Here is a 12,232-nt window from a genome sequence, read left to right on the forward strand (position 1 = left end):
CAGATGCAGATGAAATAACCTATTACACTTTGATAGTTAGTCTATGGCCTAATTTTAATCAATACATGTAATTTAAATCTACTCATTTCCTACATCTATAGTTTTTTATACCATCTTCATTTTTTTAGTAAAGAAACCAACTACCATATTGCAACATGTTAAAAGATTAAAAGGTTTATAAATTTTTAAAAATTATCAGTTCTTCCCCACCCATTCACTTTCTAAAGCATGCTGTGTAACCATTCATTGTTGGTACATATACCTAAGAAATAAGATGGTAGAATTGCTTCACTGGTACAGATAGAACAGACAGTTCATTCCAGACTGAGATATAAAACTGCAAAAGCTGTAACTGGAAAGTCAATTACCTGACTCACTCACACTGAAGTTACAGAAGGGAAATGAATGGATTTCCAGGGAGGAGCTCTTTGGAGAGAGCCACACTATAGTCATCACCTCTCTACTCACCGCCCTCCAGCCCCTAACCTCAGTTCAAAGAAGAAGAGAAAAGAGGGACTTTAAGGAAATCACTCAGAGAATGAAATATGCATCCTTTTCCCCATGCCATTGGGGGCAGAGGTGGCAGATACAGCGGAGAAATGGCTGGATCCTACCTGAGGAGTCTTGGGGATGGGAGACAGGCTAGGAATGGTGGCTGGTGGCTTTGCAGCAAAGTGGAGAATAGAATTGACCTGGACTTCTCGGTTTGCTCAGCAAATAATGCTGAGTGCGTTCCACTGACCAGATTTAGGCTTTGCAGGGAGGTATGCTGGTGGGGACGAGGGTGGGAGGATGGCAGATGTAGGACCTCAGAGCACAGCACATGTAGTGATTTGCCAGATTCCCAAGACTAGGGCAGAATGGAGACACTTAATTTATGGTGGAGAGAAGGACAAGGGAAAGGGCATCATGAGGCAAGGTTTCTGAAGAGGTAAGAAAAACACCCACAAGAGGAATAGCCAGTCTACACTTCCCGCAGAGTATGCAATGTCTTGACTCGTACCTGTAATCCTAGTGCTTTGGGAGGCTGAGGTGGGAGGATAGCTAATGACGGGGCTGGAAAACTGAGAAGGTACTTTTTTCTTTCCCTTTCTCACCTGAAGGACAGGTGAAACCTCAGGGAAGACATAACAAAGACAAGCTAGAAAGATGAAACTGATCACACGTTCTGAATGTCTCTTGCTCTTGGTTGGCACTTTGGCTGCTTTCGATGCTTGTCTGATGGGACGAACTAGATTTCTGTTTATGCAGAGTTCAAGTCTTTAGTTGCCTTGGCCTGGTTAGGCCATGGTTGCTGTGACTTCCATTTCATAGTTATTGTAAGGCACAGAAGAACAGACCAAGTGAATCCCCTAGGACCTTGGGTTCTAGACATCCTCCTTTTTGGTGGTAGCTCTTACAGCTCTCATAATAATCATGACCAATCAATGACCTGTAGTGTAATAACTCCCTATTTTTTTTTTTTTTTTTTGGCCTGCCAGTTCACTTGCTTGAGAAGCCCAAAGTAGGCAGGCAGTAGTTACAGCTTCAGGTTTAGTGGAACTCCTACCATATTCCCTGATGGGAGGAGTCTCCCCATAGTAAGTAGGGCCTCTTAGTCTGGCAGAACCCAAGGTTGTGGGGTTTGAAGCCCAAATTCCTTAAGTAGGTTGCTAAGAGTTATGGTGAGAAGCTTCACTCTTTGTTTTGCCTACCTATGAATTCTAGCTGTTAAGAAAAGCAGCATTCTATGTCATCCACTGTTAATTTGAACATAAACATCTTGGAGGATGGAGACCCAACACTGAAAGGTGTTGTGCCACACTGGCACCTTACCTGAACCTTCAACAAGTCTTCACTATCCTATCAGGATGGCTACCTCTGGGTGGTATATATGGTCCAAGGTAAGAGTGGTGGTTCTCATAGTCGTGAACCTATTGTTGCATCTTTGTTGCTCTAAAATGACTCTCTTTACCAGGCACATATCTTAGCTGTCTGGACTCGTACCTGTAATCCTAGTGCTTTGGGAGGCTGAGGTGGGAGGATTGCCTCAGAAGGCAATCAGAAGGGAGGTCAGAAGTTTGAGGCCAGCCTGGAAAACCTAGTCAGACTACAATGCTATAAAAAATTTTTAAAAATTTAGGCAGGTGTGGTGGTGCATACCTGTAGTTGCAGCTACTGGAAAGGCTGGAGTAGAAGGGTTGCTTGAGCCCAGGAATTCAAGGTTACAATGAGCTGTAATCAGACCATTGCACTTTAGCCTGGCTAACAGCAAGTACTTGTCTCAAAAAAAAAAAATAATAAATAATAAATAAAATGAAATAAAACGAGCCTGTCATTCTGAAGTATCACTGTTGCAAGGGAGATCATGTTCATAAGTTAGGCATTTTGACTATGGTGCTGGCAGAGGCCCTGTGGGCAGAGATGGCAACTCCACATAGGGAGTACGTACCAGTCCTAATGAGGAGGAATTGTTTTCCCATCTTCATGATGGGAATATGATGTAATTGACCTGCTACCAGGTACTGGTTGGTCTCTCCAGATAATAGTACCATATTAAAGGCTTGGTGTCAGCCTCTGCTGTAGGCAGATTGGACAATCAACAGTGGCATTACATAAATGAGTGTTGGCAAGAGGGAACTCATGATGTTGGGTCTCCGTCCCCACCACCTTCTCCATCTGTCTCAACACTTTCAGTGAAAGGGCATTTATAATCTCCAAAGTGGTTGCTTTCTACTATTGCTACTGTCAGCTTTCATCCTAATAGAGCTGTGGCGTCTTGAAGGTGGGCTGAAAAGCCAGCTCGGAGGTGAGACCCCGTGAAGGTGGGGTGCCATCCTCACAGCTGTAGTGCGTGCTGTAAATCAACAGCCATTCTATGGGGATGGGGGGAGGTACCTAAGGGGAAATGACATGGGTTCTGGAACTAAAGAAGAAAGAAGTGGCTATGCTTACCCATCATTTGGAGGAATGTGTGTTTCCTGACATGGCAAATCTGGACTCTGTCCATTTACAGTCCTGGCTCCTAGAGAAGGGATGTTCCACTAAGGGATAAAACACTTTAAGTTGTGGCTGTTACTTTGCAACTTTGGGATCTTTATGCAGGAGACAGACAGGTAAATAAAGAGTTGCTATCCTGGAAGGAGAAAGTGACCCAGAACATCAAGAGGAAGAGGGGCTGCTATTACATAGCAAGGTCAGGAGTCCAGGGAGCCACTTATAAGTGCTTGGTATTTCCTCACCAGATTTGCATGGTAAAGGAACAAACAGAGGCAAGTACCACTTGAGAAAGGTGTGATTCCAGAGACTCAGACCCCTCAGCAGTAAGGCTGGGGTCACTTCACCAGGGAACTGATGCAGATTAGCAAAGGTGTGAGCGAGAAGTGATAAGTGGGAGATGCTGAGTATTAGTTTCCACTATGAGCTCAGCTGGAGAGCCAAGGGTTGCAATTTTATTTCATATCTTTCTCTTGTAAGTGTATGCAGAAAAAGATGCCCACCAGAATCCCAGAAGAGCTGCTCCCAAGGTCAGTGATTCTGAGTGGGGCAAGGGAAGGCAGTAGAGAATGCTAGGGACTGTCTAGATCTCTTGCCCCATCCTATCTTTGCACTACCACCCTCAGCTGCTGGGAAGTGTGAGCAGCTGACTGCTCTCTCCCTAAAGGCTGAGCACATACCCACTTTCTGGGGACAGCCTGCATCCTTGGACCAGCTGATAATGATTAGTTGATATGGGATCTAAATCCTAGTCACCTTGCCTCAATATGGGAAATCTCTCAGGCTATCCCAACTCCAGGGCTCCCCATGGGATGGCTGTGACCACATGGCAGGTCAGCTTCCCTCTCATCTCATCTCATGTCTTTTACCCCCTACCCCATCTAGTGCACGCCTTAATTCATTTCCCACATGCCTTTCTCTACCTTGCAGTCTATTTTCTATGTAATCTAAGCCAAAGTGCCTTATTAATAGTCTCTTTCTTTCTACCCTTGCATCTCTATAGTTCTGTAGTCCCTAATCCCTGGGTTGCAGACTCATACTCATCTGTGACCTGTTAGGAACTGGGCCACACATCAGGAGATGAGCTATGGGTGAGTGAGGGAAGCTTCATCTGTATTTACAGTCACTCCCCATCACTTGCATCACCACCTGAGCTCCATCTCCTGTCAAATCAGCAGCACCAGCAGCAGCTTCTCATATGAGCATGAACCCTCCTATAAACTGTGAATGTAAAGGATCTAGGTTGTGTGCTCCTTATGAGAATCTAAAGCCCCTCCAGCCTCATCCATGGAAAAATTGCCTTCCACAAAACCAGTCCCTGGTGCCAAAAAGGTTAGAAACTGCTGCTATAGTTTATTTCCACCATATAACTAGAATGGCTTTTTTATAATAGAAATCAGAGCATGTCACTCTCTGCTTAAAATCTTCTAGAACTTTCACTTGTTCTAAGAATAATATTTCGATCTTCCTCCTGGCTTAAAGGCCCTACCTCACACAATTCTACCACCCTATTTATCTTCTTCTCTTTCCTTTGCTGACTGCTCCATGCTGTTGACTTTCTTTCTATTCCAAGAATTCTTAGTAGCATTTAGTGGACTCCTTTTTCACTTTCCCCAGGACCTAGATTGGATAACCCAGTTTTGCCAACAGAGTGCCTGGACATACTGGTATCCTAAAAGTGTTTATTGAGTAAATGAATGTCTAGGAGGTTAGAATATAAAGAGAAGGAGCCATTTAATTGGTCTAGGGCAGAGGGAGACAGATGAGGCTAGACTTCTATGATTGTGCTTTTATCTGTAAGAGAAGGTAGGATCTGGTGAATTTGGTCTTTAGCAATTGATAAGACTTTGCACAATTTTCTCTCATTAAAATTCCTATTAGAAGCTTCTGAAAACTTCTATAGAGAGGCAATCCTATAATGAGATTTTTACTCCATTATTGTACAATATAAATGACTGTCCTTCCCTGAAAGTTTTATGAGGTTTCACATGTCTGTCTTTTCCTGATTGAGGTACAGGATGATCAAACCAACCTTGCCTGTTGCATTCTACCTGGTCAGGGCCTGTGCGTGCTTCATTAACTGCCTCAGCATTTGGCCTTAGTCTAAGAAACATGAATGGGCCCTTGAAAACCTGCTGAGTCATCTGTTCACATTGTGAACATTTGTTACATTGTGTTCTCCAGATGTTGAAGTCCTAATCCTTAGTATGTCAGAGGGCAACTTTATTGGAGGTGGGATCTTTACAGGAGTAATCTAGTTAAAATGAGTTATTAGGGTGGGCCCTGACCCAAAGTGACTGTTATCTTTACAAAAAGGTGATATTTGCATAGAGACAGTTACACAAGGAAGACACTGTGTGAAGGTGTAGATGACCACTCACAAGTGGAGGAGAAAATTCTGGAGTGGATTCTTCCCTCACAGCCCTCAGGAGAGACCAGTCCAGTCAACATCTTGATTTTGGACTTTTAGCCTCCCGAACTATAAGATAATCAATTTGTGTGGTTTAAGCCATGCAGATTGTGGTACCCTATTATGGTAACCGTAGCAAATGAATACGTAGACTTGCCCTTAACTATCTGATTTGCCCTGGGCAGGGTGGAAGATTTCATAGGAAGCATCTTAGATGACATAAAGTTGTAGAGGTGGATCAAAAAGTTTCAAGTCTTTTCCCTCACAGATTTTTCTCTAGATTCCACTGGATAGACGTGGGTTAGGTGTCCATGATCCCACAGTGGGAAATGGTGGGAAAGGCTTCTGTTACAGCAAACCCTGGGCATGCTCTCAGGAGTGAAGGCTGTTTCCAAGAACAAAGCCACTTAGAATCTTCAAACTGGTTCTATCAACCATGCCCAGTAAAATGTGGGCCTCACTTTCTGGGACCTGGTTCAACAAAAAACATCAGGGAGCAAGCCATCTTTGACTAGGTAATTCATGAGTTTTTTTTTTACTATGGGTCTTTCACTCCTGTAGATTTTAAGGATACAGACTTGAAGGATGCAAAAAAGTCCCTTGTTTTGTGGAGTTTACCTCGTAGTGGCAGAAGATAGGCAACAAGACAAAGACATCTTGTAAGTCCTTGGGGGAGTGACTGGGAGCTTGTTCAGCTGGGTGGTCAGAGAAGGTCTCTTGGAGGAACAGTCATTGGGCCTGAGGGCTGAAGATCAGCCCAGTTAGTGTTTCATCATGGCAAGGAAAAACTGGAGAGAGGCAGCTGGGATGTCTTCAAATTCAAATAATATTCCATAGTTTTTGCTTAGGAAAATCTCACATAAAGTAAACTCAAATTTTGCCATCAAATTAAGCAATGGTAGATTCTGGGGCGGACTCTGCTCTTCACTGGTTTGCAACCTGCAGGAGGCCATGGCATGGTGCTATTCTTGTCACAGTGTGCAATCCATCAATTTTTTTCTTGAGACAGGATCTTTCATGTGTTGCCCAGGATCACATGGTGTGATCATTGTTCACTGCACTCTCAAACTCCCAGACTCAAGTGATCCTCCTGCCTCACCCTCCTGCGTAGCTGGGACTACAGCTGCCTGCCACCAAACTCTGCTAACTTTTTAATTTTTTGGTAGAGATGAGGTCTCACTATGTTGCCTAGGCTGATCCCAAATTTCTGGCCTCAAATTCCTGGACTCAATTCCCACCTCAGCCTCCCAAAGGGCTGCAATGACCAGAGTGAACCACCACACCTAGCCCATCCATTTCCTTTGAAGGGCTCCCCTGTAGACCTATTGACAAAGGCCCCCTTCTGAAAGCTTGTAAGTTTAGATTCTCCAAAGGTAGAGGTGAAGCAAACTGTTACACTTCTAACAACTTTTATACTTTCAAAAAGAGAAGAAAAGAACCCAAACAAACCAAAGGATAAATATTTACACCTCACATCTGGACACATCTGCAGAAAAGATTCTGCGTTTGAGCTGGGGTGGTCCAATATCTTGACATAATATCCTAACATTCCACATCTCTTTGGCACTAGGAAAAGAATCCAGTTTTAGCTCCTACCACTCTTAACGATCAGTCCCTAAACACGCTACCCTCAAAGATAGCATATTGCATTCTCTTTCTCCACCCCCCACCCCCCCATTTCTTTCTTTGCCACTTGCTTTACCTGAATGTCTATGAAGGGTGAGGTCAAGCCCATCTTCATGGATGAAGGTATGCGAGATGGGTGGACATGTTTTCATCTCATCCCAAGGGTGAGGTCAAGCCCATCTTCATGAATGAAGGTATGCGAGATGGGTGGACATGTTTTCATCTCATCCCAAGGGTGAGGTCAAGCCCATCTTCATGGATGAAGGTATGCGAGATGGGTTTCATCTCACCCCAATTCTCTCCTCTATTGCAGAGTGATTTCTGCTTTCCCAGCGAATATCAGAGTATCCTACCATATTTACTTTTGGAGAGAAACAAGCCTCAACTATCCTATGAGAAGGCCCTATGCTACCTGGGGAGGGCGAGACTCAGTGAAGATGTAAGACAGAACACACTTGTCTGGAATCCCGTGGAGTATACGCAAAAACATTGTTTCCAACGATTTTCCCCTATTGGCTCTCTGTTCTATTTTTAATTTGTCGCTAAACCGCTGGAATAGCTCACGCCCTTAATTAAGGCAATTAAGGTAAAGGGTGTGCGATGCGCGCTCACGTTCTCCAGCAAGAGGGGTTGAATGGAAGTGTGTCCCGGGAAAGGACTTGCAGCGAGCCGCCGAGTGCGGGTGGCAACGAGCGCGCGCGCAGAGCGCCCGGAGCGCGGGGATTCCGAGCGGCGGTTCACTGGAGCTGGGGGACTACTAGGAAGAGTGGCCGCGCACGGGACGGCCGAAGGCGGGATCGGAGAGAGCTGGCGGCACCAGCTGGTGTTTACCCGCGTCCTAGCAACAGGCCCGCGCGGGCGACGAGGACGCGGAGCGGGTGCTGCAGGTGAGTGTGCCGCGCTGGCTGCTGCGCAGGTGTCCGGAGTGACCCAGACAGCGAAGCCGCTCGCTGGCCCGCGGCTCCTTCTCTCGCTGTGCTCCTGTCTTCTCCTGGGCGCTGAGATCCGCACGATCTAGCTTCTTCCTCCCCGCGGAGACCCTGGGGACCTCCCGCTCCTCCGCCCCCCACACCGCGCCCCTCTCCACCAGCTCTGGCTCCTTCCTATCCGGGATCCGGGCTTTCCACTCTTCCCGTAGCTTCCCTGCGTCTCTGCCCCCCTTATCTTTGTCTCCTCTGCCCTTACACCTTGGCCTTCTGTTCTTAATCTGATCTTGGCTCCCTCTCGCTACCTCTCCCAGGTACCCACCTCATCTCCAGCCCTGACGCCTCCCTCTCCTAACGTGTCTGGTGGGTGCCGCCGTCCCGCGTCTTCACACAGGGTTTGGGTTTGGTTTTACTCTGGGCCCGGTTCGTGCCAGTTCTAAAAGTTTAATCTTCTACTAAGTCTTCCTGAGCAACTTCATTCTCAGAATGCCGCGGACGCGGATGGATGTTTACCTACGGATCTCAGCGTGGCCGCCTGCATTTCCGCAGCCTCCTAAAGAATTCTCTTTTGCTTCAGCTGGTGTGTTACAGAAACCATTTGCTAGTGGGTTTCATTTTATTAGGGATGCTGGAAATTTGAAAATGACCCCGAGAAAGAAAAACAAATTCTATTATATCTAATTGGCTCAGTAGAGAAAAACAAACCCTAAGCGATAACCCAGTTTATGTAAACGAATACATACACAAACACTTTTTTCCTCTTAATCTTGAAACTTCTTTTCTTTAATTCAAAAGTATGCACTGTGTATTTATATGGATTCATTGTAACCGCGGTGGTTAGGCCAAAATAATACTGTACCTGCTTTTTGGATTGTCGTAGGCTCCCCTGAGGTACTCTGATTTAGGCCTTCTGCTAACCAACCTGTCCATTCCTTTGGCTCCTGGCTTATTAGATTCAGAAAAATAATTTGAATAGATTCAAATGTAAGTTACATTGACATTTCTGTAAAGATTGATTAAAATGAAGGTAAGAACTTTTTGCACTTCTTAGCTCCCTTTTAAGGGTCTTCTAAGAAGTCCCTCCTGTGTATGGTTAGACTGCCACAATCTTACGCAATCTATGTCAAGTTCAGATTTTTTCTTTTAAAAAGGTCCAAGGCAGAAATGATGTATACGCTGTCTTTATACAATTGCCAAAACAAATGTTATGCTTAAGATTAAAAATAGAACGGTCCACCTAAGCCTTTCTGTCTAAAATAAAGCTGTTTGCACTTACCCGTGGTTAACACTTATTCTCAAAATACTGGGAAACCAAAGAGTATACACATTGGTGTACGTTTATGTGTCGGAATCTAAAGCAGTTTTCATCAGTTAGCAATAGAAACAAAATGATGGGACACTAAAATGCACAGAACAAATCTGTGCACTCATTTATACATTTGGCTTCCCCAGCACTTTTCTGTCTGTCTAGACCAGTTGTTCTCAACCTTCTCTGATGGGGTACGTTGTTTTTATAAAACAAATATTTTGTGATGCCACTTTACTGTCTTCAAATCCAGATTATAGATAAGAATCCTGCATATTTAATATAGTTTTTAAATATTGATAGTGCTATCGAAGTAAAATGAAGGAAAATGAAAGGAAAATAATTGTACTAAAATAAAACACCAGCATGTAAGTGCTCAGATACCAGGATACCAGACTTATTTTAGGAAGTACTCACAGGTGCGGCCTTATTTACATGGACTTTCTGTCCCTATAGCATCTCCAAATGCAGGCTGGTATAACTAAAATTTTGTGAATAATATTGCTATCAGTGGTGTCGTTTTCCAAAATGCTGAGATCTTAGTAAAGTTTCATGTAACTCAAAATATACTTGTATACTCTGTGCAACCTTCTTTTCATTGATCTGGGACTTACCATGCTGGAAAATTCAGAGCTTATTAAAACTGTGAAAAACACTTTAATATTGATTTTTGTAAAGTGAAAAAAACTCCTAGGCCCAAATATGATTTATCTGCAGTTTTTGTTACTTACCAGATACTTGAAGATTACAGCTGAATTCTTTTCTCTGGGGTATTATTCTGCACAGAACATCTTATATCCTTGGCCTTCATCCCTAAATGCCAGAAGTATTTTCTTCCTATCATTTTGACAACTAGATGTCTCTATAATATTTCTCTGTTTCTCAGTGGGAAATACTACCCCATTGAGAGTCAGTGATCTAGATGTCCCTATTATTGGATTTCAGGATTTCATACAGAAGAAAGTCAAATCCCTAAATCATTCCTGTAAAACTTTTGTACTTGTATTACAATAATTATGGGAGAAAAGGAGCTATTTATATGTTCTATTTAATTTATTTATTTAATTCAATTTATTTATTTAATTCATACCCATTCTTTTAATATTCTGGAAGAAAGGTTTTTGATATTCATTGTTATGCCCAATAGGTACAGATTATCTGAAAAAAAGAAAGCCTTGAATGTTCAGTATGAATCATCAGAACTTGTTTTCTAACTTGCCACTTGTTTAACGTTGCAGATAATGTTATCTTCTTTAAAGATCTGCTTTTATTTTATTTTTTTATTAAATCATAGCTATATACATTAATGCAGTCATGGGGTACAGTGTGCTGGTTTTATGTACAATTTGAAATATTTTCACCAAACTGGTTAACATAGCCTTCATGGCATTTTCTTAGTTATTGTGTTAAGACATTTATATTCTACATTTAGAAAGATTCACATGTACCCTTGTAGAATGAACCGTAGGTGTGGTCCTACTGATTACTCTCCCTCCACCCATCCTCCCCCCTCCCCTTTCCCCATACTCTTGGGCTATAATTGGGTTATAGCTTTCATATGAAAGCTATAAATTAGTTTCAAAGTGCCCATTGATCCATGAATGGGTCAATAAAGATCTCCTTTTAGAGACTCAGTTCCACTTAGCCAAAGTGAAATTTGTTTCATTTGAATTTCTGTTTTAAATTTTACTGTGAGTCGTGAGATAACTCATTTAGATAAACAGGCTAGAAAGACTTTCATGTGTTCGTACACCTCTCACATTTACCCTCTGTTTTTTCTTTTGAGTCACCATGATCACCTGTTTTATTTATTCACATATTCATTTATTATTATTTTTTAATTTCAGGTTCATGTGAGGGTATAAACAACCAGGTCACAATATTTGACTTTATTAGGTAGAGTCCCTCTTGAAGTTGTGTCCCAAACCCAAAAGACGTGCCATACACCCCTACCTTGTGGGAGCACACCAATCACATTTACTCTTAAGAAAGTTGTGAATAATGATAAAATATTATTCTGAGCAGGGTATAGGGGCAGGGAATACAGTGTTTAGATTGCTCAAATATTCTGGTAAGGGGATTAATGTGTCCCATGCCAATTTTTGGAAAAAATTAAAATTATATTTTACGATAACATTCTCATTCTATATATTTTTTTGGTTTGTTTTAACTCAGAAGGCACTTGGGAACTCCTAAAAGTTCTCAGTGTTTAGTTTGTCAGTCATCATTGTACTGATGCAGATATTGTGATTATAAGAAAGTTAGGGTGATAGAATTCCATTTTCTTTTTTTTTGGAGACAGAGTTTCACTCAGTGGCCCCAGGCTAGAGTGCCCTGTCATCATAGCTCACAACAAGCTCAGACTATTGGGCTCAAGTGATCCACTTGCCTCAGCCTTCCCACTCAGTAGCTGGGACTGCAGGCACCTGCCACAATACCTGGCTAGATTTCTTTTTTTTTTTTGCAGTTTTTGGCGGCGGCTGGGTTTGAACCCGCCACCTCCAACATAGGGGGCCTGCACCCTACCCCTTTGAGCTACAGGCGCCACCTACCCGGCTAGTTTTTTATATATTTTTTTCTATTTTTAGTAGAGGTGGTGTCTCTCTCTTGCGCAGGCTGGTCTAGAACTCCTGAGCTCAAGCAATCCACCCACCTGAGCCTCCCACAGAGCTAGGATTATAGATGTGAGCCACCCTACCTAGCCTAATGGAATTACATTTAATTGCATAATTCTAAAAGATGTGTGGCCTAGCACAGATGAACTTTCTTCCCTTAAACCTTCTGCCATTGGCAGATCTGTGAACCAAAGCCCTTGATAGCAACCTCCTGCAATTCTTTTTTTCACTCTAGGAGTTTTTTGTTTGGGGATTATGCCCAGCCCTTTTGAATTCTCTCTCTTAGGCCTGGGGGAAATAGAAACAAGTTATTAATTTTAGGGCAGGCAGATAGATATTGGAGAATCTTTAAATACTAGTCTCAGCTTTGCCT

The sequence above is a fragment of the Otolemur garnettii genome, unplaced genomic scaffold (assembly GCF_000181295.1).
Source record: "Otolemur garnettii isolate 467f Iridium unplaced genomic scaffold, OtoGar3 scaffold00019, whole genome shotgun sequence".
Taxonomy (NCBI): Eukaryota; Metazoa; Chordata; class Mammalia; order Primates; family Galagidae; genus Otolemur; species Otolemur garnettii.